Source organism: Amblyomma mixtum, chromosome 8 (assembly GCF_055824585.1).
Source record: "Amblyomma mixtum isolate Tamu chromosome 8, ASM5582458v1, whole genome shotgun sequence".
NCBI classification, from domain to species: domain Eukaryota; kingdom Metazoa; phylum Arthropoda; class Arachnida; order Ixodida; family Ixodidae; genus Amblyomma; species Amblyomma mixtum.
Genome location: NC_143019.1, coordinates 79,589,972 through 79,613,358, shown reverse-complemented (window position 1 = coordinate 79,613,358; position 23,387 = coordinate 79,589,972). Strand labels below are relative to the sequence as shown.

Below are 23,387 nucleotides of genomic sequence, written 5' to 3'. Positions count from 1 at the left end.
CTTGATTATGCGACGAGAATACGTCGAAAAAATTGAGCACGTTTAAGACAGCTCGATTCAGAGCACAAACAACGCAACACAAGTAGAAAAAAATACATCCTGTGATAATATATGCACTGCGAGATGGCTGAAAAAAAAACGATAAAAAGGAGCTCTAATGTAGCTATTAACATACCTATGGCCGTATTCTATAAGCTAGCCATTTTAAACTGTCCATTTCACCTCCATTTGGTCTCCTATCATTGGTCTCTCTGATATACCCGATATACCCGCATTGGCTGCGATATGCAGCCAAAGGTGAAGACCGGTCGCCAATCACCCAAAGGCTGGGTCGCTTCCCACAGAGCTTTAAAGCCGCGAGCATATCTGAGTGACCAATAGCACATGACCATATGGACGCGAAATGGTAAATGGAGAAGGGTCAGCGTATAGAATACGGCCCCTACACAGCGTAATTGAGTTCGTAAACAGTTAACTGCACGTTAGCAAATGTTACGAGCATTATAATTCCTGCAAAACTGACAAAGACACTAATCCAGCCAACGTCTCCGCTGCATTCTAGCTTTAGCCTCCATCGGTGTTCGTTACCTGCCTGCCTGACGCAAGACAAGGGACCACATGCCGCGGAGAGCCCTCAAGGAGGATCCGCAGTTCGGTGTCGACTCACGATGGAGTTGGGTGACAGCGGGATTCCTGAGCTGGCTTTTTTCCGTGGCTCTTATAGCGCCGCAATCCTTGGGCGTCCTTTTCTACGGCATCGTGCACGGCTTCGGTGTCACCCGGGAGGAAGCGGCGTGGCCTCTCGTACTCAGCGCAAGCCTAGGTTCCTTAGCAGGTACTCGACCGTCTACATAAGAGCTTAAAGCATGCCTGAAACAAGATTTCTATTCTCTGGTGTTAGTGTGATTGTTTTGCTACTTGTTCCCTTAACAATTTTGTTGTGTCCCCTTATTGCTTTTGTGTGTGTGCGCCCCCGCGTCCTCCTCCTAACGACAGTTCGCATCCTCCTCCTAACGACCACTCAATCCTCCTCCTAACGACCGCTTGCCCCTCGTCGCACGCTGTCGCCGGATGCCCCCCCACGGTGCGCCCCGCACCCTCCTCCTGTTCTGGGAAGCCACTCCCTGCCGTGGACGCTTCTCCACTCCCTCCTTTCTTCGGGCGGCCAGTTCGGCTGCTGCCTCGGTCGACGCTGGTCGCACCCTCATCGGCTTTCAATAAACGAAGTCTTAAAGTACCGTGTGCGTCTTTCGCTGCATTCAACACAGCGACCGGACACGACAGTGGCGACGAGAAAGTGGATTCGACCCGCGCTACGCAACGCTATTGACAAGCCATGGCTACGCGAGGGTTTCCAGAATTCAACGGCTCATCGTGGTCATCGTGGGTTGGACGCCTTCAGTTCTACTTTGAAGCTAACAACATCACAGACCCAGCCTTGAAGAGGGCCAACCTGCTGACGCTGTGCGGGGAGCAGACCTACGATACTGTCTGCGCCCTTATTCAGCCAAGCACACCAGCGGCAGTGTCTTACGACGACATCGTAAAAGCGCTGCAAAAGCACTACGACCCAAGGCCATCCGAGGTCTACAGCCGGGCTCGCTTCCAACGACGAGATCAACTGGAAGTAGAAACAGTGAGCGCCTACGTAGCAGCGCTCAAGAAGCTCGCTGCCGACTGCAATTTTGGAACGCTGTCGACAACAGCTACCGGGCAGGAAATGGACGCAGCTTCTTCTGCTAACACCACCATGCTTCCCTTGGACGTGATGTTACGCGACAGATTTGTGTGCGGACTGAGTGACGAGTCACTGCAGCAGCGCCTGTTCGCTGAGAAGGACCTCACATTCAGCAAAGCTTACGACATCGCCGTTCGAGCGGAGAGCGCCGGTCACCAGCAGAGAGGGATTCGCCGGAACACCGAGCCGGTACACCAGACAAGCAACCAGGTGCGCAAGCCTTCTGTTGTTGTAAAATCGGTCAAAAAGGCACAACGCTGCTGGCGGTGTGACGACCAACACAACCCCCAGGGATGTCGATTCCAGTCAGCCACGTGTAATTTTTGCCACAAGCGAGGGCATATCGAAAGAGCATGCATTACGAAACGGAGACTTGCCAAGATAAAGTCACCTTCCCAGCCTAATCACAGCGTCAACGCCTCAGAGAATACGCCGCTATCTGATCTCCATGGAACAACATCAGCAACACCATCTGTGTTGTACGACCTGAACACCATGAATCTCGGCACGCGACCGAAGATTTTTACAGAAGTAAGCGTACATCACCAGCTGATTAAGTTCGAGGTGGACTCCGGCGCAGCCTGTACTCTGATCAGTGAGGACACGTTCCGAACTTCATGGCCATCTGACGCACCCGCCCTGCAACAAGACGACACGCACCTGCGAACGTGGTCAGGACAGAATCTGCCACTATTGGGCTCTGCCAACGTGCAGGTTAACTACAACGGCCAGACCCATACGCTACCTCTGCTTGTTGTGAAGGGCACAGGATCAAGCCTTCTAGGGAGAAACTGGTTTTCTCCACTAGGCGTGATGATATGCGGCATACACCAGACGCCGAGCCAGAACATGGTTAGTAAACATCAAAACGCCGATGCGCTAAGCCGTCTGCCACTAGACGCAACTGTTGACGAACCATTTCCACCAGGAGACGTTCTGATGTTCGAAGCACTGCCAGAACCTCCGCTTACAGCAGGCACAGTTGCAGCATCTACGCAGAAGTGCGCAGCTCTCCGGCTAGTTTACACAGCTGTTCAACAAGGCAACGTGCATAAACTCAAAGGGGACAACTTCGACGCTTACCGCAGGCGAGCTACAGAGTTGAGCACCCATCGCGGCTGCATCATATTTGGGTCCCGAGTTGTGATGCCGAGAGAACTACGCGCACAAGCTATGTCTCTCATCCACGCCGGACATCGGGGCATCGTTGCAATGAAAAAGTGTGCCAGAAGCTACATGTGGTGGCCTGGCATTGACAACGACATCGAAACAGTGGTGCGAGAATGCAAGCCTTGCCAGAGCAGCCGGAGCGCCCCGCCGAAAGCTCCTGTCCCAGAATGGGAAAAGCCAGACACACCATGGCACACACTGCACATTGATTTTGCAGGACCAATTGAGGGCTGCACTTTCCTTGTGGTCGTAGATGCCTACACAAAGTGGCTTGAGATAAGGCAAATGGGACAGACGACTTCGGCAGCAGTCATTGACAACCTCCGATCACTATTTGCAACGTTCGGCCTGCCGCGCAAGGTAGTGTCGGACAACGGAACACCGTTTGTGTCTGCGGAGATCCTCAAGTTTTATCGCGACAACGGGATCTCATCAGTTACATCGGCCCCCTACCACCCAGCGACAAACGGACAAGCCGAGCGCTACGTAGCCGAGCTAAAACGCGCCCTTGAAAGAGATCAGACAGGCTCGCTGCAGCGCCGCCTTGCGCGCTTTCTCTTCAAGCAGCACACGACGGTTCAGAGCACAACAGGCGAGACCCCCTCGAAAATGATGTTCGAGCGTGAAATGCGAACCCAGCTCACAGCCATCCTCCCCGAGCCAAAGGCAGAGACGTTCCGGGAAGAAAAAGCAATTCCGCGCTGCGGCACGCTTAATGAGGGGCAGCGCGTCCTCGCCCGACAGTTTCTGAAAAAGCCACGCTGGGAGGAAGCTACAATTGTCAGACGCATAGGCCTGCGCTCTTGGCTCGTCAACATACATGGCACAGTAGCACGCCGACATCTCAACCAGCTGCGTAGGTTTACGACGCCGTCTGAGAGCTGTCCGCCAGCGGAGAGAACACGTGCACCATTTTCCCACATAGCCTGGCACCTCTTCCCGGAAGAAGAGACTTCGCCCAGGACAGACCCAGGAGACACAGCGAACAACAGCCAGCCTACAAGTGTTTCTTCCCCGAGCGCACAAAGCCAGCGCGCCTCCACGCGTGAGCGCCGACCCCCTGCCCGATACCAGGCAACTTTCTAAGGGGGAAGGAAGTGTTGTGTCCCCTTATTGCTTTTGTGTGTGTGCGCCCCCGCGTCCTCCTCCTAACGACAGTTCGCATCCTCCTCCTAACGACCACTCAATCCTCCTCCTAACGACCGCTTGCCCCTCGTCGCACGCTGTCGCCGGATGCCCCCTCACGGTGCGCCCCGCACCCTCCTCCTGTTCTGGGAAGCCACTCCCTGCCGTGGACGCTTCTCCACTCCCTCCTTTCTTCGGGCGGCCAGTTCGGCTGCTGCCTCGGTCGACGCTGGTCGCACCCTCATCGGCTTTCAATAAACGAAGTCTTAAAGTACCGTGTGCGTCTTTCGCTGCATTCAACACAGCGACCGGACACGACAAATTTTTTACTAAGGTTCCAAACAGAGCTTAAGAAGCAAGAAGAAAATGCAGTCTAGTGCATTGTGCGAGAAAAATCTTGTGACGTGACCGGAATATTGTTGCACAATACTAGCGCAGCTACTTGGGCTAAAATTCAGCTGGTTTGTGAATTTTATGTTTGTTGCTGACTTTAGATCGCTGTTTTCCTTAAACACAACTCTGTTTCACCTTGCAAGACACCAGTGAACAAGGAAAAATTACTCCCCCTCTAACGGAAAAATTTGCAATTTCTGATTATTGTTTAGTACTGAGTGTTACAGGAGTTGGCAGGTGTAAAGTTTTTTTGTAACTATTGGAGAGTGTTTTTCCCAGGGATACATTTAACGTTTATATCTTGAACTTTTGTATACACTGGAAAGTATTTTAGGCCTCATCATGCTTCGAAACTAAGCCTATCGAATGTACAACCGCAAGCGCGTCAGATGCTCCGAAATCCTCTACTATGGGCGCTGCATCGCAGTGCGTTTTTACATGCTTTCAGATTTGAAACACAGTGGTTGACATTGAAAACTCATGAATACTTCGCACAAAATTAGCGCCCAAAAAGCACGAACGGAGCCAAGAGAAAAACACACGATGGACGCTATATTAACGTGAATAGAAAGAACATTGACGCGCCAATAAAATAAAAGGAAGAAGGGGGAGCCCGAGAAGAGGCAGAGAAACTGGCTGTGGTTCAACCCGGATGAACCCAGTAAGACGAGCGAAAAGCCCGGCTATGCCTGGTTAACTACATTCCCTGCTCGTTCTTGATTCGTCTCTGCATCGTACGCCACACGTTTTTGCTGCAACGCAGCTTGTCCCCGAAGTAATATCAGCTGGATTATCGTACTCAGCTTGCCTTGGATTAAAAATCCTTTGCTGCGAGGGCCCGGCACGCTATTCAGCCATGATGTCGTCTAAGGAGGCTTTGCCAGACAGCCACCTTTTATTTTGTCCCTCTCTGCTCTGAGTGCGTGATTCGGCGAGTGGTGGCACAGTTGTTACTCAAGTCGACGAAGACACGGCGGGGAGCGAGTGCAGCCGTGGCGCGGTGGTGAGCAACGCACCTGATCTGACGTCACAGCCACCGTTCCGCCGCTACTCCAGGTTGAAGGTCATGGTGAAGAACTTTTGACCTTGAGCTTGACATGCATAGAGTAGAGCTTTTTCTAAATGGTTAGTGGGGCAATTTCACCCGGCGCGGGAAGCCGCGACTTGGCATCCACAAACCGGATGTACAGCCGCGATGAAGCAGCTGCACGATTACCCTTGCAAGCAGCAGATCAGAGACGAGAAACAGCGAACACCATTTACAGTGCAATCTTCAGCACGTAGACTAGCCAAGCCTTCATGATGACCTTGCGCATTGGGTCGATGTGGATGGTTGACCGGAAACTCGGTTTCGCTTGAAATGGTCGGTGATCGCTCGAGCATCATCCGCGGCCACGGCACTAGTCTCAAGCAACAAAAGGAGCGCATAAAACTTTCACTTCAAGTTACTTTCGATGATTATACATGGAAACAACAAAACAAGGCTTATCAAGCATACATTGTTGCCGGAGGATAGTTTAGACGTAGCACAAATCCGCCCAAAATTTCCTTTTGCGTCAGTAGCATTCCTTGTGGCGCGAAATATCCCGCTAAGCGAAAGGTACGTTACGGCTTTTTATCCACCGTGATCAGTTTCCAACTCGCCCATCTAGCTATTCCGTTGACATGGGCGAGAGAAAAGATCCGGATGATTGCGGTAGGCTTACTCAGAGAGAGCGATAAAATTTTGTACGCTTTTTAATACCTAGACGAGTCAAAAGGGCGCACTCCTTTGTTCAAAACTTCGGTGGCCTGCGCTTATGTCTGGACCCGTCGGTCTGTTTGACAAAGCATTTCAAAGGATTCTAACAAAATCAGTGCACTCCGCAGGACCGCAAAGTTCTCGCATAGCAAGTTATCTTTTCTCAGCATGGTAGTGCAAATCAAAATAAGTATTTCTAGATGACTCCGTTAGTTCACTGCTTGTTTTGTGTTCTTGTTGCAGGCCCTTTAATGGGGTATCTATGCCACCGTTTCTCGTGCCAGGCCGTGCTTCTCGTCTCCTCGATCACGACCGGAGCTGCTCTCTGTGCCTGCGGGTTCTCTCACAGCATACCGGAACTAATTTTCTACTACGGGATTGTCCACGGTAAGGTCGAACGCCATTTTGCTTAGACTGGCATTAAGATATGTTCTCATAGAATCGAGATCAAGTTAAAGTGGTGCTTTCAGCCCCAGAAAAAATTGGGAAACTGTGAAAGGATGACTGATACTTTTGCCGTAAAGAAAAAGACGAACGAAACAACCACCGAAAGAAGCTTGTGGAATGTACGCAAGGCGCCGTGTTTTCCCTGCCATTGCGAGGAGGAAAAGTATACATAAGTGAGACCGGAGGGCGCTTGAGTATGAGGCTAAAAGAACATAACGAAATTCTTGAAAGTCATACAGGAAATCATGCTGAACACTATTTGGAGCGCAAGCCGGATGGGTAGCATCTGGTTTCGAAAGGAATGCAAAACTGTAAGCAGAATAAAACAAAGTTACGGCGGAGATTCTGAATCCGAAAACATAAAAGAACTGAAAGTTAATCGTATGGGTTCCATCTATACCGCTCTAAAAAAAGGTTCTGGTTACCTGAATGTGATAACAGATAAAGGCTGTGTGATAAGTGGTGACAGGCTGTGATAACGTGGTGTAATTTTTGTTATGGTGATGCTACCACAAGGTACAAAAAAATCCTGCACTCGCAATGAATAAAAATCAGCTGAAAATTAGCGCCCGTGCTGTCTACCTGAGTCGGTCCTTTTCTTGAAGCGCTGCAAGTTTCGTAATGATGGACCAACTAACCCGAAAAGCCACCCGATGAGTGACTGTTGACACTGCACATCCACAAACACCTTGTTTCAATTACGTAAGAATGTAAGGAAGAAGCTCAATATTGCATCTGCAAAGCTGAGCACTGGCTTGTGAACATGACCTTTAGAGCAAGGTAAATCCACTTCTCAGGTGAATTTCCTGATTATGTAGCTTCAAATAAGGCGAAGATATTTTCTCACACCATCTTTGTTTCCTTACGGGCTGGAAATGACTGCATAAATTGTTAGCTACTTGCGCAAGAAAGCAAACTTGTTGGAAAGAATGAGTCAAAGGGCCTTAAATACGTATTAGCAACTTCAATGAGCCATCCTTTTTGTGTTCATATGAAAGTCTATACTCATCGTCGAGTATTTGTTACGCCCAGTTTTTCTTAATTGTAAACCAACAATAATTTGTGCTTACCGGCCGCAATTCATGTCAGAGAGAAAAAAAGAAAGGCGCGTGTAGCATATCCTCATGAAATTGTTTCCAAAAAAGGCCTCAAAATAGTCAGTTTTTGTACTCTTTCATTGGTGAAGCGTTGCGTGTGCTCCGCGCCGGCTGCAGCGGGATCAATGTGCGCGTCGCTATGTCGCTATGGCTTTCTGAAAGGCAGAGCAAGGTGTCAAATTCTGTGAAAATATCATTTAGCTGTGAGGCTTTTATTCCTCCTGCTTGTCTCACGCCGCGCTGAATGGGCAACGTGACTTGGCTTCGGTTTTCATTTCTTCACGGCTTCGTCGAGGTATACGTAAAAGCAAAAAAAAGGAACAACATAATTCAGTATATTGCATTTTCCGAACTTTACACTCTGCAAGAAAGCGTAAGCGATTTTGTGTTGAATCCAGTGGCTATCGCAGCAACTGGCGTTGCTATGACTGTTGATGTATTGTTTCTGTTGTTAAACCGGTTAGTGAAAACGTGATAGCTTTTTAGAGTCTTGGTTTCTTTTGTTTCGGTGTGTTGAAATTTTAGGATGGAATATTCGCTTTGCGCAAATTTCCCAAATTTTTACACGAAGGTACTCTTTTCACAGTTGAGAAGGATGGCAGCTACGAGCTGGCTATGCGGAAGGCGAAAAAGAAGCCGGTAAACACCGGTCAAGAAAGCAGAAAAAGGGTTTATTTGACTGAACCACTGTGCTTATTTTAATGTCCTTCGTTACAAACATCTGTTTACAACAATTTATGACTCCTAAAAAAATAAACAACTTCATACTGGCGGCCCATTGGTATGCATCTTACTCAAACAAAGGCTTAGGTGAGGTATCAATTGAACATAGTATAATTAAAAAAAGGGGCAAAGATGCGCACTGCAAAATGCAGCCTGTAGGAGAGACTGAAGAACAAGAAGAGGGCAGGACGAGCGGTTCTAGTTTTTCAGTCTCGTCCAAGTTCGTGGTTATTCCTCCTCTCCAACATGTCTGACCAACTAGCCCAAAGCTTCCCCTTGTTGAATCAAAATGTAGGCGTGTATTTTAGCGCTCTAGCGCCGACGCCCACAGTCACGGAAACAACCTTTTGTTCTTCTGGTCCTCCGAGAGGTGTCTGCCCCCTGAGACGGTGTGCAGGTTGTAGTGACCCAAAAGTTCATGACGAAATTTGTAGGCGGAATATTTGCAAGCACACAGAAAAAGAGGACACAGGACACGTGCATGACCTTAGTGGCACATAGGCTGCCTGCTTTCTCTGCTCACAACACCGCCGACGAATCAAAGTCGACTGCGCCGGATTTTGTTAACAACGGGAGCCTCTGCTGAAATGCATGCATACAGCGACTGCAATAAACATTGTGCCATTTATCTACTGTGATCCATCCATGCCATACAAACACATACGTCACAGATAATAAAATTTTAATACCATTTTACTGAAATCGCAATATCATGAATAACAGAGCATAGCCGCGATAAACAGTTTAAAACGAAGCTCAACAGTTAAAAAAAGAACAGCCGCTGAGTGCTCGCGCAACTTATTCCCATTTGACCTAACTACAAGAACCGACCGTCACTTTCTCTCCATACCAGTCGCAACAAGTCGGAAGGCGTCGAATTTATTTCCGCATAAAACTCCCGTACCTGGCGCTGACAATTGATCACGCTGAGCAACCAGATTACGCATTGCTTTGCAAACATGAGTGCTGCAGTGTTAAACAAAGAATTGTTGCTCTACGCAGGATCCTAAAAATTCTCATTGCACGCTTGACTCTCCTTGCCCCCTTTTCTTTTTTCTGCAGGCTTGGCGATGACATGCCTTTTCGTGACAGTCAACGTCCTAGTGTCACAACATTTTGAGAAGCGCCGTACTACCGCCTGCAGCCTCATATTTTTCATCTCTGGACTCACCATGTTGTTCGCTCCCACCATGGCGGAACTGTTCCGCGATACATATGGCATCCGTGGAACGTTTCTTCTGCTGGGCGGAATAACATTCAACGCGTGCCCAGCAGTCCTTGTGCTGCGGAGTCCTGCCTGGCTGAAAAACCGGGAACACTCACCCGTCACAAAAAGTCGCACGCCTTCAAGTGATGCGCAAGTCATGACCAGCGAGGGCCTTCTGGTTTCAGAGGAGCTGGAAGCGACACCCGCGCCTGAAAATTCTGAAACCACATTTGGAAAGATCGAATCCATGGAACGTTTGGACCCGCCAGTCTTCGAAAGTGGGGCTGGTAGCGTTCAAGCTGCGGGTTCCTTGCCACTGTCTTCAAGATTTAGAGAATTGAAGGACCGAGGCTGCCGTAGCCTGTCCCGAATACCGACGCAGTTCTGGACTCTACGATTTCTAGTGAACTCCTTGAGTTTCGCCATGGTAACTTTCGGAATGGCGACGTTCATTCTACTCCTAGCGGACATCGCAAAGGACAGAGGAGTGCCACCTTCCCGTGCAGTGTTCTTCATGAACGCCTTTGGTGCTGGTGATCTTGTCTTCAGGCCCCTGAGTGGCCTGGTCATAGACTCGAAAGTCTTAAGTTTGGAAGCAGTCATGTTTCTTGGGTTCCTCATCCAGGCCATCGGCTTTGAACTCTTTGTGTGGATGAGAAGTTTCCCAACGATGCTGGCCTGTTCGATTCTCATAGGTGTAAGCAACGGAGCTAGGTATTCATTGCAAGCTCCTGCCTTGGTAAAGGACTTCGGGATCGAATCACTGGCTCTTCTGATGGGTGGAACGAGGTTTCTGTGCGGCGTTCTGCTCATGACGAGGCCATTTTTGTTTGGTAAGCAATTATACATTTTTTTGTTGTCTTCTCCTATATTTAGGGCGTCAACATTTGTGTATTACTAGAATAACAACATATCGCCTATGTATAAGAGCCACTGAACATTTGGAGCATATAATTTTTTGGCGAAGATCTCGCGTTTGGAGGATACATTCGAGAACTTTTCGCACAGTTTTATGGGTGGCTACTCAAACGAATTATATTATGGTATTACGGCCACTACATGACACCGACGAGACTGAAATGTTTGCTCCTGAACTAATGGTGCAAAATTTGAGGCCGTTTACGGTCAGGTTACGACGAGTGATCTGCACTGTGTGGTTCACAGAATAAAAACTAATGGATTGCACCAGGCATGACGCAAAGAAAAGTTAGCTTGTGTTATGGGAGAACTGCGATAAGTGACCCACCGGGGTGGCTCAGTCGTTCTGGTGTTCGTCTACTGAGGCGGAGTACACGGGCTTGAACCCGACCGCGGTGGCCGCGTTTCGAAGGTAGCAAAACGCTAAAAGGAGAACGTGAAAGAAGAAAGGAAGAAAGAGGAGCCACGGTGGAGGTCTCCGCAATAAGTTTGACTACGTGGGGATCTTTACGTGCACTGACATCGCACAGCACACCTTTTTTTTACGTTTCGCCTCCATTTCGCCTCACGTTTCGAGTCCGTTGAAACGCGGCCACTGTTGTCGGGATCGAATGTGGTACTTCGGATCAGCAGACGAGCGCCTGAAAGAACCACTGAGCCATTTGGCGGGTCACAAGTTAAAGGTTCCCAAGTGGTCGAAATCATTCCGGTGACCTCCACTACGGTACCTCTTTCTCTCGTACGTGCAGTCCAGGTGTCCACCGAGATGGGTGAGACCATTAACTGCGTCATTTCTTGTGCTGAAAAATCAATTTTTCAATTTTACCAGTTTCATTTTTCGAAAAAGTGTTGGTGAAGACTTGAAGATACCGGCCTCGTGTGTATGGTTCTGGCTTTTCTCGTAGGAGGGTTAGATAGCTCAGCGCTGTTCGCGGTAGCATGGGGAGAGCGCTTTTTTTCTGTTTTACTCGCCAGTGGTTTGTGGCTGTAGGTTTCCGCAAACAACGATCTTGTCCCGCAGTGCTTTAAGACCACAATTGGGTGACATCTGTGGGCCCGCGCCACAAGTCTTCCCCGCTAGCTTCTTCTCACCTCTTCTCGTTCTTCCCGCTCCTAGTCCAGGAGAGAGAACGATTAGATTAGAACGATCAGAAGGCCACGCGAACGGGACGACGACGGCAATGGCCAGCGACAGCGGAGAACCAATTTAATACATTTGTTGAGTTCATCAACTTAAGTAAGAGCGTCCACAGCCGCATGCAGCTCAAAAGAGGCTTGCACTACTACTCAGTAGGACTCCACTGCGTTCGACTTAAGGTTGCTCGTTTGTTTCGAAATTTTCGTTTTGTTTCTATTGTTCTCTAATTTTCTTTGCCCTCTCTGAACATTCTCGGACTAGTATTTTCCCGCGGTACTAGTCATCACAGTTATATTAATTAATGATTTCTCGTAAGAGAGCGCTGAGGAACAGCAACCTTGGTCGCGTTATCCCCACCTGTGGCAGCAACTCCCATCGCACGGCAGTGGCGCGTCTTTTAACCGCGCCGCAATTGCGTCAGGAGTGGCCTGTGGACTCCCAGGGGTCTATGAATGCAAAGAACAGAATGAGCAACTCAACATATAAGGGCATAAACCCCTCCAAAATGTCGAGCTTAAAGTTGCACTAAAGAAGAATCTGAGCTGGCCGTTTCAGCGCGGAAACTCGATTTACACGCACTGAGCATTCACTGAAGTGTCACGCAACGCGTGGAGTTCTTTTCAGGCACTCGCTTCGCGGCTTCGCTTTCCCTTTTATTTAATTTTTTTTAGGTTTACGCGGATAAACATTTCAGTCGCAGAATACATAGCTATAGCTACAAATTAGACTTACGGAAGTAAAAATACCTGTGGACTCTTCGCTTTCGCCGATAGTTACGTATCACTCCGGAAATGGGAGAGGGGCAACCAGCCGTGCGAATGTCTGAAAGGCACTCCACTCGTTGGCTGACTACTCCTCTTTTCGAAGTTTTGATTTAAAAAAAAAAGGCGGGAGCCAGGAAGCTTAATTCGAATCAGTATGAATATTGGCCGCTCAGAGAAATAATTCATAACTGAAAAGAATGCTCGCAGCGTACAGATTGTATTCACGCGGTAAAAAGGCGAGCACAGAATCCTCTTTAGTGCACCTTTAAACGCCCCCTCCAATTTCTCTCACACCTGTGAACGCACTTTTTTATAAGTGTCCTGTTCCTTAATGACATGAGAATTCAGCAGTTCGTTCAGAGAGCAGCTATGTAGGTGGTGGCAGAAAGTATGGCTAGAGCACTAATTCGGAATTAGGAAAGTGTTCGAGGAGGATTCTGCATCTTCCTGCAGTGTATTGTTCTTAAGAAGACTTGAAAGGCACATTTTCCATATATCGTGACGTATATTTTCCGCTCAAATAAAGAATATTTAATGCTTATAGTGAGAGCAAGGAAATCCAGTCATAGGTCATGTCAGGGTGCCGTAAACAATACTGCCTAAAATAAAAATGCTCTGTCATTGAAAGGAAAATGCTGACGAATATTACATTTCATCTTTCGCCCGGTACCTGACAACGCGCTTAACACAGAGGAGTTTCATCGCGATCACACATTTTCTCCTGAAAACATTTCATATCATAAAGCGGTGAAGAGGGTCGTGAGAGTTGTGTAGTGTGCCCATCTCTTAGAAAACTCGCTAAAAGTGTGTCAAATAGCACTCTCTTGACAGCGGGCCGCGCTTCCGTTTTGCCCCTAGCCGGTAATCACCCCAGGCATCCTTAACGAGCAGTTTTAAAATTATATAGTCATCGAAATGACACTTTATACTTTCAGAATCGGTTACAGGATGCACTTGGTTGTTCTTTACGAAGAGACGATGTCACAGGGCACAGTCAAATCAAAAAGCGAATTTAAAACTCTGGCTTCCATGTATTCCTAAGGGCACTCAGCCTACTTTTAACCACTAGACTTACCCCTGTCGTTCCAGCCGGCGATAGCAGCGCCACCGCATCTTGCTTAGGTTACAAATCGTAGTTGCTCTGCAGACTATCCATAGACTTGGGTCCGTCAAACTTTCACAAGTCTGTTGCTTATAAAGAAGAGTTTACTGTATCGCATGGCTATGCATCTATATAATACATTGTCTATAAACTAGTCTTCAAGGCTTGTTTATAGAAAGCCTAGGGACAGTCTATAAGGCATTTAAAGATGGTTTTCTAGGTGAATTTATCGCAACACTGTCATCCGTTATCCCATATCCATGTCTGAAGACCTGCCTGTTTTTCCGCTTCAGCCCGGGGTAACGTAGTCAATATTACTTTAACTAGCCGTAGCTGTTTATGCGTCATAAAATTCGCACACACATGCACTGAGTACTTTTCCATTTATTTGGTAAATGCTTCATATGCAGGAATGAGGAATGTGATTGAATGCTTTCCCATGCGTTTGGTAGTGCGTGTCCTTCGTCATTATTTATCACTATAATTTTCCATTTCCGTGCAACCGTCGAGGTTGTTAGAAGAAACATTTAATACACTGAAAAGGAGTTATAATGACTACTGTCCCATCTATGCGATTTTATTGCGACTTAGGCGATGATTTTGGTCAAGCTGGATTTTACTACAATAGGATACGCTCACGTTACCATCTTAGGCAGAATATACTGTTGTAGCATATATTTTTAAGCTAAGCCAGTAAACCGCTCATCTAACACATTTCGTAACATGCATACGCGTATAATTTTCCCTAAGGAATGTATTTAGCCAGCAGATCTTGCCTTTTTTTAGATTGAAGTACTGTCAGAACAGGAGATACGTACATTGCCGTATACGCGTTGAACATCGGGGTTGCGGTGCATTCTCAGGGAGCCGAGTGCACAATGTCCTGCATTAACAGCAGTGCACGTGGCATATACTGGGAAAAAATAAAACCGGTGGCACGAAGAAAAGTTCAATTTGGAAAGCCACACCACTCATACTACCAGGGTTTGGAAGTCCGTTTTTCTTCCCACTCTACTGCAATGCCACAAATACGCCGTTCCAATTTCGCTCCGGAACTCTCGTTAAATTTATTGGCCCGATTGTTTCATTGGCCGTATGAGAATACTTAGTATTTGCTTCGTAAGACACTGCACTGTCTGTGTGTTTAGTAAAACATGCGTGCTCTCCAAACGCTCAGTTATTTATTGTCTGCACTATTTATTTTTTGCAGGATACTGCCGCGACAATCTTGGATCCTACGATCTACTGCTTCACATGGTGTCCGCTGCAAATATAGCATTTTTCGCTGCATGGGTCGCGAAGTATTTTTCCGCCCGATGAAAGCCACGCACCCCCCCCCCCCCCAAAAAAAAAAAAATAAAGAAGAAGGAACTACTGCGCAATAGCGAAAATAACTAAAAGCTGCGCCTAAAAACAGGACTGTTCCAATATATATTTGAAATTAAGAGGCGGGATTACCTCCGAACGTATACGGAACGACCGCCGCCGCGGTGGCTCAGTGGTTATGTTGCTCGGGTGATGGCCCGAGAGACACAGGTTTGATCCCAGCCGTGGCGGTAGCATTTCGATCGAGCCTAAACACTTGAGGCCAGCATACTGTGCGATGTCAGTGCACGTGAAAGAACCCCAGGAGATAAAAAATTTCCGGATCCCTTCACTGTGGCGTCCCTCATAGCCTCAGCCGCTTTGGTACGTTAAACCCCCCTAACCATAACATACACAAACGGTTGCCTTGTTGCACAACGAAGGCGTAAGCTAGCGCGCGTCCTGTCCACATTTGTTACAATGTTTCCTTCAGCCCTGATTCTCGATTGGATAAAATACTTGCTCATAACCTTTGCCATCGCATTATTTGGGTGGATAAAAATTGCATACCTTAGTGAAAAGTGTTCGCTGCAGAAATTCAGAAAATTGGCGCTGGGTTGGCAGATCGGCATTCTGAAACCTAGCTCAACGCTGGCATTACGGAACCATAGTTGAACAGCGTTGCAATGTTTTTCTGGGCAGAGATGCACTATTAGGGAATCTCAAAACTGGTCGTATTTTAACAGGTCGTTCATCAGAAAAGAACCGAGGCATGGCCCATGTCGTAGCCCCGAGCACGATTCGAAACCGTGGCAGCACAAACAGGACAGCTTTATTCCCTTATACCTTAACCAGCCGTGCATCAATCCAGCCGTCTTGAACCAGCCGTGCACTGGTAGCCTCTGAGAGCGATTAGTCCAGCACTCTTATATGATCTAAAGCACGGTTGCTTCCATCGTGGCTGAGCAATCGAACTGGATGAGCCAAGAGTTAGAAGGGCCGCAAACCAAAGTGAAATGTGAGCGTGGGCCGCTTAACGCGCGGTTGAGGCCAAAGCAGAAAGCTACTGCGGGTCCAGCGGCGAATGAAGTGAGGTACTATGAGCACTCTGCCCGGCATCGATACATACGCGGATAAACGCGTTGTCGTGCAAAGCAGCAAAAGCGGCGAAGTACGTCGGGCACCCTATCAAGCTGGAAGATAAGCGGCTGTCGACGTCGGTTTCTCGAACTGGTAAAGCACACGCGCTGAGTTAGCGCAGTGCCAAGGTCCGAGAATAGTGGCGGGCCAAGACAGCGGCAGGTGCTACCGGCAAAGAGCTTCTCCAAAACACGAAGGCAGCTGCAACTGTCTCTGAGCAGTCGTCAAATGGAGAATAGCCCTCCTGCCATATATTTCGTTTAAAAGAAACATTATGCAGAGGTTTGCCTGGTTTGGAATGGAATTTATTTCACTTAAAAAGAACGTCAACAAAAATAAAAAAAAACATCACGTTTCCGAACCTACACAGTGTTGTTCATTGCGCGTGACTACAGGTGAGTTGTACCTTGCCTTTCTAAGCCCGTGTTAAGTATTCCGCTTGATCACTGAACATCGACCGCGGTTGTAAAAAGGGGGAGGGATCCTAGAGAGCAGTTAATATTGCCTCTCTTCTGCTGAATATGCCGTTATTCATGTAAGAGCCTTTTTTGTTGGTGTTCTTTCTAACTGAAATTAAGTATGTATTTCGTGCTTGCACCTATTATCGACGACAAGATGCAGCAATTTTTCGCAGAAAATCAAGTCCGCTAGGAAACTATCCTTCCGCCTTGGAACCCCGATTTAAATTTGGGGCGAAAATCGAATATTCTAGGTCACTAAATATTTCGATGCATTGCTTCAACGAAAGAATGTCATTGTATATGAATTGTTCCCGCGCTGTTCGAGGCAACGTCTAGGAAAGAAAAAAACCTGATAGCCCAGGAACCTGGCAGCAGCCAAAGTCGTCCGAACGTATATTTTCGTGCCAGGTACTAGAGTGGGTGTTGGTGATGTTTGAAATGGTAGTTCTTACACCAGTTCTTAATTTATCAGAAATCACTGCAGGAATTTAGAAAAATATAAAACTCCTATGACTTAACAGCAAGTTGGGAATGTGTGCTCAAAAATATAAGCAAAAAATTACGTCCTTTGTTTCGGCATATAGCTAAGGAGCGTCAGCATCCTAGACATGACACTACAAATGCTAATGCACGCACATCAAACCAGCTGGATTGCATACCGCCAGTCGGCCCGCAAAAAAGGAACAGCGAAAAGACATCAGTATTATGATCACCATGAAGCCCAAACATACAGAGAACTTTTCAAACAGAGGTCCAAATCGCTGCAACATCAAATACTTGCCTTTCATTGCAGAACAGGAAGTCGTGGATCAAGCTACCACACGCTCTTCCCTTAGCCCCAATAAACTGTTTTCTTCGAGCGTAGTTAAAAGGTTGGTTGGTTGGTTGGTTGGTTTATGGGGTTTAACGTCCCAAAGCGACTAAGGCTATGAGAGACGCCGTAGTGGAGGGCTCCGGAAATTTCGACCACCTGGGGTTCTTTAACGTGCACTGACATCGCACAGTACACGGGCCTCTAGAATTTTTCCTCCAAAGAAATTCAGCCGCCGCGGCCGGGATCGAACCCGCGTCTTTCGGGCCAGCAGCCGAGCACCATAGCCACTGAGCCACCGCGGCGGCGTCGTTAAAAGGTATATAAGTATGTGGCGCTAGTGTGATTCTCATTGTTCTGAGTCGCACTCAATCCCTCGAAAAGCGCTGAATAAACCAGGGGGAAAGAAAACGGTAGATGGACAACCGACATCTGTTTTTACCGGCAGCATTGTCTGCATGCGAGATAAGCAGATGAGCTGTGCCGCGCAGTGAAACCAGTGCCGTGTCAGTTGGGCAAAATACAGGCACAAAAATCCAAGCCACTCAAAATTAATTTGCAGCTCTCATCTGCAATGCGCCTCCGGCTTCGGGAGGTGACACAGTGCATTGTAAAGAATTCGAAATATCCAACACAACCGCGTCTGAATGTACATCATATAATAAGAGTCCTAGTAGGACACAATGGTGCTGTTGCGAGATAGTTGGTCCGACATGGCAGAAAGGAACAGTCCGGACACAATACGATGGTAGGGAACGACACAGGTACCCGTACATTCACAGCAATGCCTGATTCTTTACAATACATTAACACACTGCTTTATTATTCCTGTTTCGTTCATCTCATATGAAACGCAAATAAAAAAAGACAATGAGTTGAAGTCTCTCAACGCAATAGGCGATGGCAGAAGCGGATGCCGTTTGAGCAGCAGCTGCTGTGCTTTTATAAAAAAGTCAGCGACGAGTACTTGATGCCGCTGTCTGCGGTACTCAGAATCGTACACCTGACTCTGAACGTGCACGCGTTGCTTGTTCCCTTTACCGCTGGCAGGTTCAATATCTGCAAGTAAGTGTGCGCTTTTAAACAAAAATCTTTTGTTCACATATCTTGATAGTGATTAAAAAAGTCTGCTTAAGTTCTGTGGGGTTTTAATAGTGCGAGACAAATACGTTTTCCCCGTTTAACCGCGGATGACAATGTTCAACACCGCCGGACCCCACCCCGCATTCGCGTAGGCTACCGAGTGCACGCCTACCAGGATGGGAGCGCCCCCTTTGAAACGGGGTCGTGGCAAATGCCACCATGCTCAGCTTTTCTTTTTTTATTTTTTTTGTTTACTGTGTTGGCAATTCTCATTAAGAATCGCCATCATCTTTACCTACGGTTACCTACAATTCTAACCTTTTGCGACATCTCTGCTTTTCAGCCACCAATCCTCCAATCGCTTTTTGCTAACTTCCACTGCAGACTTATTTACATGACCATTGTTATCTTTAAGCCCTGGGGCCTCAGGAAGAGTGACTGCGCCTGCATCGACATCCGGATGGATACCATCACATTTGATAATGAGGTGTTCAAATGTTTCCACAGATCTACCACACACTGCACATGTGTCATCTTCTTCGTTACATTTCTTTTTGTAGCTGCGCGTTCTAAGACACCCTGATCTAGCTTCAAAAGTAGGGCACTGCCTCTTGAGTTATCATAGAAAGATTCTTTCCTGATCTGCCTTTTCCAGTATCGATTTAGTTCTACACTATGTTTCTTTTTCAATGAATTCATCCAATTTTTAACTTCGCTGCGACACCGGCGCCCTCCGTTGGAAGTTATGGTAACTAATTTTACTAGGTAAGGCGCACCGCAGGGAAGCCAGCCACAAGGGTTGTCGGGAGCAGGTCCCAACAGTCCGCAATAGATATGGTGTTTCTCAAACTATCGGGATGATTGTGGGAGGTTTCAAAACTAGAGTGGAATTTATAGCAGCAGAATATCTGAAATTTTCTCGCGCCGTTTCAGGGCACGAAAACAAATGCAAGGAACGAAGCAGATAACGTCGAGGATACGAAAGAGGAGCCTCCTGGAAGGCTGTTACTTCGAATGGAAGAGGGACGGCAGGGCGAGGGAGAAGAAACGCGGAGTCGGAGGATGATTAGCGTATAAAATGGTGGTATGGCGACACCGGAGGGTGGTTACATTACAAGGAGGAAGGTATGATGAGAACTTAAGGTGCGTAACCAGAAAAGAGTTGTCAGGGAAACCCCTCGGAGAGTAGTTACCACAGAAATCGTCCGACAAGTGGTTACCGCGGAAAGGAGTTAATTAGCGAGAGCGGAGGAAACTCCCTCGGTTACGGCGATTACTAGTGCTACACCCAGTGCGATCAAGGGCAACAGACTGGATCCCCAGAGAAGAAAAGCGTAGCAGCAGACGGCAGATAGTGGGGTGTGCGGATGAGATTACAAAGTTTGAGGGGATGAGGTGGGCGTAGCTGGCACAGGACATAGTCATTTGGAGAGATAAAGGAGACACCTTTTTCTTCAAGTTGGCTTATTCAAGCTACTGCTGCTACTCATGATGACTTCTGAGCAGAGAGCTTTCAGAACGTCAGAATAGAAAACAGGTCCTCCGTCACTGAGCACCTCACGAGTTGCACATTGAGGAAGGAGCTCAAAATTAACGACGCCGCTTCGTGTGCTGTAGCGATGTGGACGGCGGCAGTTTCTGCGTGTTCGATCATATAATGAACTAAGACGATAGCCCACCGGTCGCGGCTAGCAGTGTACTGGAGTAGACTGTATAAATAATAAGTTGCGATCGAAGGGCTAACTTGGCACGGTAGCGGCAGCAGCGGTCTAGGCGAACAATGAGGGATTTATTGCGACGTTTACAGATGTAGCACGAGCGCCCGCACTCAATAATAAAGTAATAGCGTAAACGTGTCAGAGTGCATGTCTTGTAGACTTCCACAGTCAGCACAATAATGTGGGTCAGCCTGGAATTGGGCGAATATTTCTGAGCATAAATGTAGACGAATGAATCGCAGCCGCCTCTAGTCATCGCAGTGATAGCTCTGCGATAAAGAAGAGCATAACAAATCATGAAATCAAACGTTTGGTTGCGGCAAGCACGCGCTGAGTACAAAATCGCTGGTCTTGAGAGGAGAAGAAAGAGAAAAACGTATTATTATAAAACTATAGTATACTTGTCTTGAATAGTGCTCCCAGTGCTGGGATGCATGTGCTCCCGCAATCTGCAAGCCTGCCAGAGGAGCAGAGGCAGTTGAGAAGGGAAGCTATCCATGAGCTAATAAACTAATTGGAAGGCATGTCGCTGATGTACAGGGGCGGAAGATGGGCTTAGGATGTGGAAATACTTGCTATCTAAGCTAAAAGGGGGTGTCTGAAGTCGTCGGCGTCTTGGTGCTAACGGCCGGTGCGATGTACGACCCGGATGTCACATTCCTGGGAACAAAAAGCCCAACTGGGGAGGCTGCCGGATGGGTCAGTTAGCGAGGAATGCCAGAAAATCGCATTATGGCCTCTCACAACGTCAAATGGGCGTCGCTAAAGGCAAGGGCGAAATCTGACAAGAACCTCTACGGCTTTTTCAGTAACAGATCAACTGATTCAGCGTACAGAAGAGCGTGTTGTCTGGCTAGTTGGTTCTGCATAGTATATAAGTGAAATGCGCAACAACTTAGACAGGACACAGAAAGAAACACATGCAACAGTTCACGAGTGCAAGTCGGATTGCAGTAAGCGCAAATAATGACTTTTGAAATGGTGCACAACAGAATTAAAGTCCAAACAGCCCTTTTTACAAGTACGATAACTAGCACACCTTTTTAGGCTGTCCACACCTTCTAGGAGGCACCGTTCCTTGTCCTCATCGTTGGTCTTTGAGGCGATATTCCTGTTTATGGCGAGGAGCTCATGCGCAGGTACCTGGGGTTGGATGCCAAACTTGGGACCTTTTTCCAGGACGGAAGAAATCTTCTCTGGGACTTAACAGCCTCCAGCGAAAACCACGCGTTCCTTATTGTCATGGCTTCTATTCTTACCGCAGAAGGCAAGAAGGTAGGCAAGGTCCGCTCTCCATTGTTGTTCGATGAGGTGCGACGCTAACTTCTTGAGGACAGCTAGCTTCTTCTTGGCGAACCATTCAGGTAACAGTTTTTGGCAGGCGACCAACATTCAGTCATTGTAGAGCCCAATCTGGCGCCAAAGCTCCGACCGAAGAATCTTCACAATTCGCTCGTGAATTGTTGTATGTGTTTCTTTCTGTGCCCTGTCTAAGTTGTTGCGCATTTCACTTATATACTATGATTCAGCGTATGTAGTTGTGCTGCTCCTATAGACGGCGACGTATTAATAGAATCCAGAGTTACATTGGGAGAGCTTTGCAGCGAGGCCAACACTACTTTCGTCTTTGTGGACTAAGATAGGGGCGGTGGTGGTGTTGAACTGGTGCACTATGGGCGGCGCCGGGAGGAGTTCTATGCTGGCTACCACAGCGAGAGAATGGGAATCACCGCCTGTGAATGGAGTCAATAGGGCAGCAGCTCAAGCAAATTTGCCAATAAACCAACGAAATGAGGAAAATATGTTACAGGGTGAAATATACAGGGTGAAATTTTTAACATTACTTTCTGTTTAGGAGCAGGCAATTGTAAGGTTTATGCATCTCCTTAATTTCCTAAAAGAAGCCTGTATTTGCAATCTCCACTGAAATATCGAAACCGCTGTACAGTTTCCGAGCTACATAACTGCTACTTTACACATGCGCTCTGCACATGCTCGGCTTCGTTGCTTCAGGCGCATTTAAGCCGGAAGACAGTGTACACATGCTCAAGGAAAATATTCACTGCTACCTCACCATCACGGTGGTTCTAAGGTTAGGGACGTCAGCTACTGAGAGCTCGGTCATTGCATCCGCTGCAGCATAGTTTCAAAGCAGGCGAAGTGGACGTGCGCTACTTTATGGAAGCTATGGCACGCGGTAAAGGACTCCATGAAAACGATACAATCCGGAGCCCTTCCTACGAAGTTCCTCACAATACTAGAACAGCCGGTTCGTTTAAAGATGGGCTAAAGCACTATAATATGATTGTTGGAACAATAGCTGTAGGCTCCTAACTATCGCGAGCATAAGTTACGGTGAAAAGACTTGGCCCCACCTCCCCTCAAAGCAATTTATTGATCGCTGAACGAAACAGACGGCCTTTGCAATCCAAAAAAAAAACAACGATCTTTTAAACCTCATTGGTATTTTTGTGTCAGCTGTCAGGGTATACATCGGCGTTCTTCCTTATAAATGTTGTCCAGCAATTCTCTTGTGTTTTCCTTGGACTCGCGCGTCGTTGTTTTGCTCTGTGTTTACGGCAGCGCATCTCCCTTAACAGCCTCTCCCAAATGTACGTTTAACTGTCTCCTCACTGCGGGAGTAAAGGTGAATTTAGTGTACTGCGCCAAAATATTGCACCCATAAATTTAAAAATTGTTTGTCATTTCAGCATAACAGCCTGTGGATAACAAAGTTGAAGCTTTAATGACATGAATTAAAAAAATCAATAATACTCATGAACGCAAAAACTTTTTGGAACAATTTTAGAGGCTCTAACAAAAATTTGAACACTAATTAGATATATTAAATATGAAAATTGTAGAATGAAGATCTAGAAGCGTTTTGTGCGTGAAAAGTATTGAAGCAGGCATTCGATGTTACAGATCTCTCGATGCGAAACTTTCCAGTTGAGAAAAAAAAATGTTCTTGCCCAGCGCTTTAAGCTACTCCAGAATGTAGTTCAAAGGTCGATTCCGGGTCCTCTTGCGGAAAACTCGGTCCACTTGACTCCTGCTGGCACAAAGTTGTTCAGAATATGCCCAGGAACTTCACTGAGTGCCGAAAAAGAGTGAATCTCTCCGACGCGGAACCGAAAGCTACAATAAATTCCAAGCTACAAGAAAAACATCAATAGTCGTCATATGTTCTTACACGGTCTAGCGTCGATGGCGTGAAATTGCGAGAACATCGTCGTCGCTGAGCAAGGCCTGTGCGAGACAAGGAAGCCTTCTTAGGCGCTGTGGTTACCGCGATCGCTCTGAGGT

The 23,387-nt window shown here is 47.3% G+C and overlaps 1 pseudogene across 1 annotated transcript; it reads left to right on the top strand.

Annotated features, from left to right (window-relative positions):
* Positions 1-618: 618 nt before the first annotated feature.
* On the top strand, positions 619-21,833 carry LOC149333152 (monocarboxylate transporter 4-like; annotated as a pseudogene). The gene is made up of 5 exons (XR_016285184.1): positions 619-835; positions 6,411-6,554; positions 9,497-10,474; positions 14,774-14,890; positions 21,721-21,833. The product of XR_016285184.1 is annotated as a monocarboxylate transporter 4-like (transcript).
* The last annotated feature ends 1,554 nt before the right edge of the window (positions 21,834-23,387 follow it).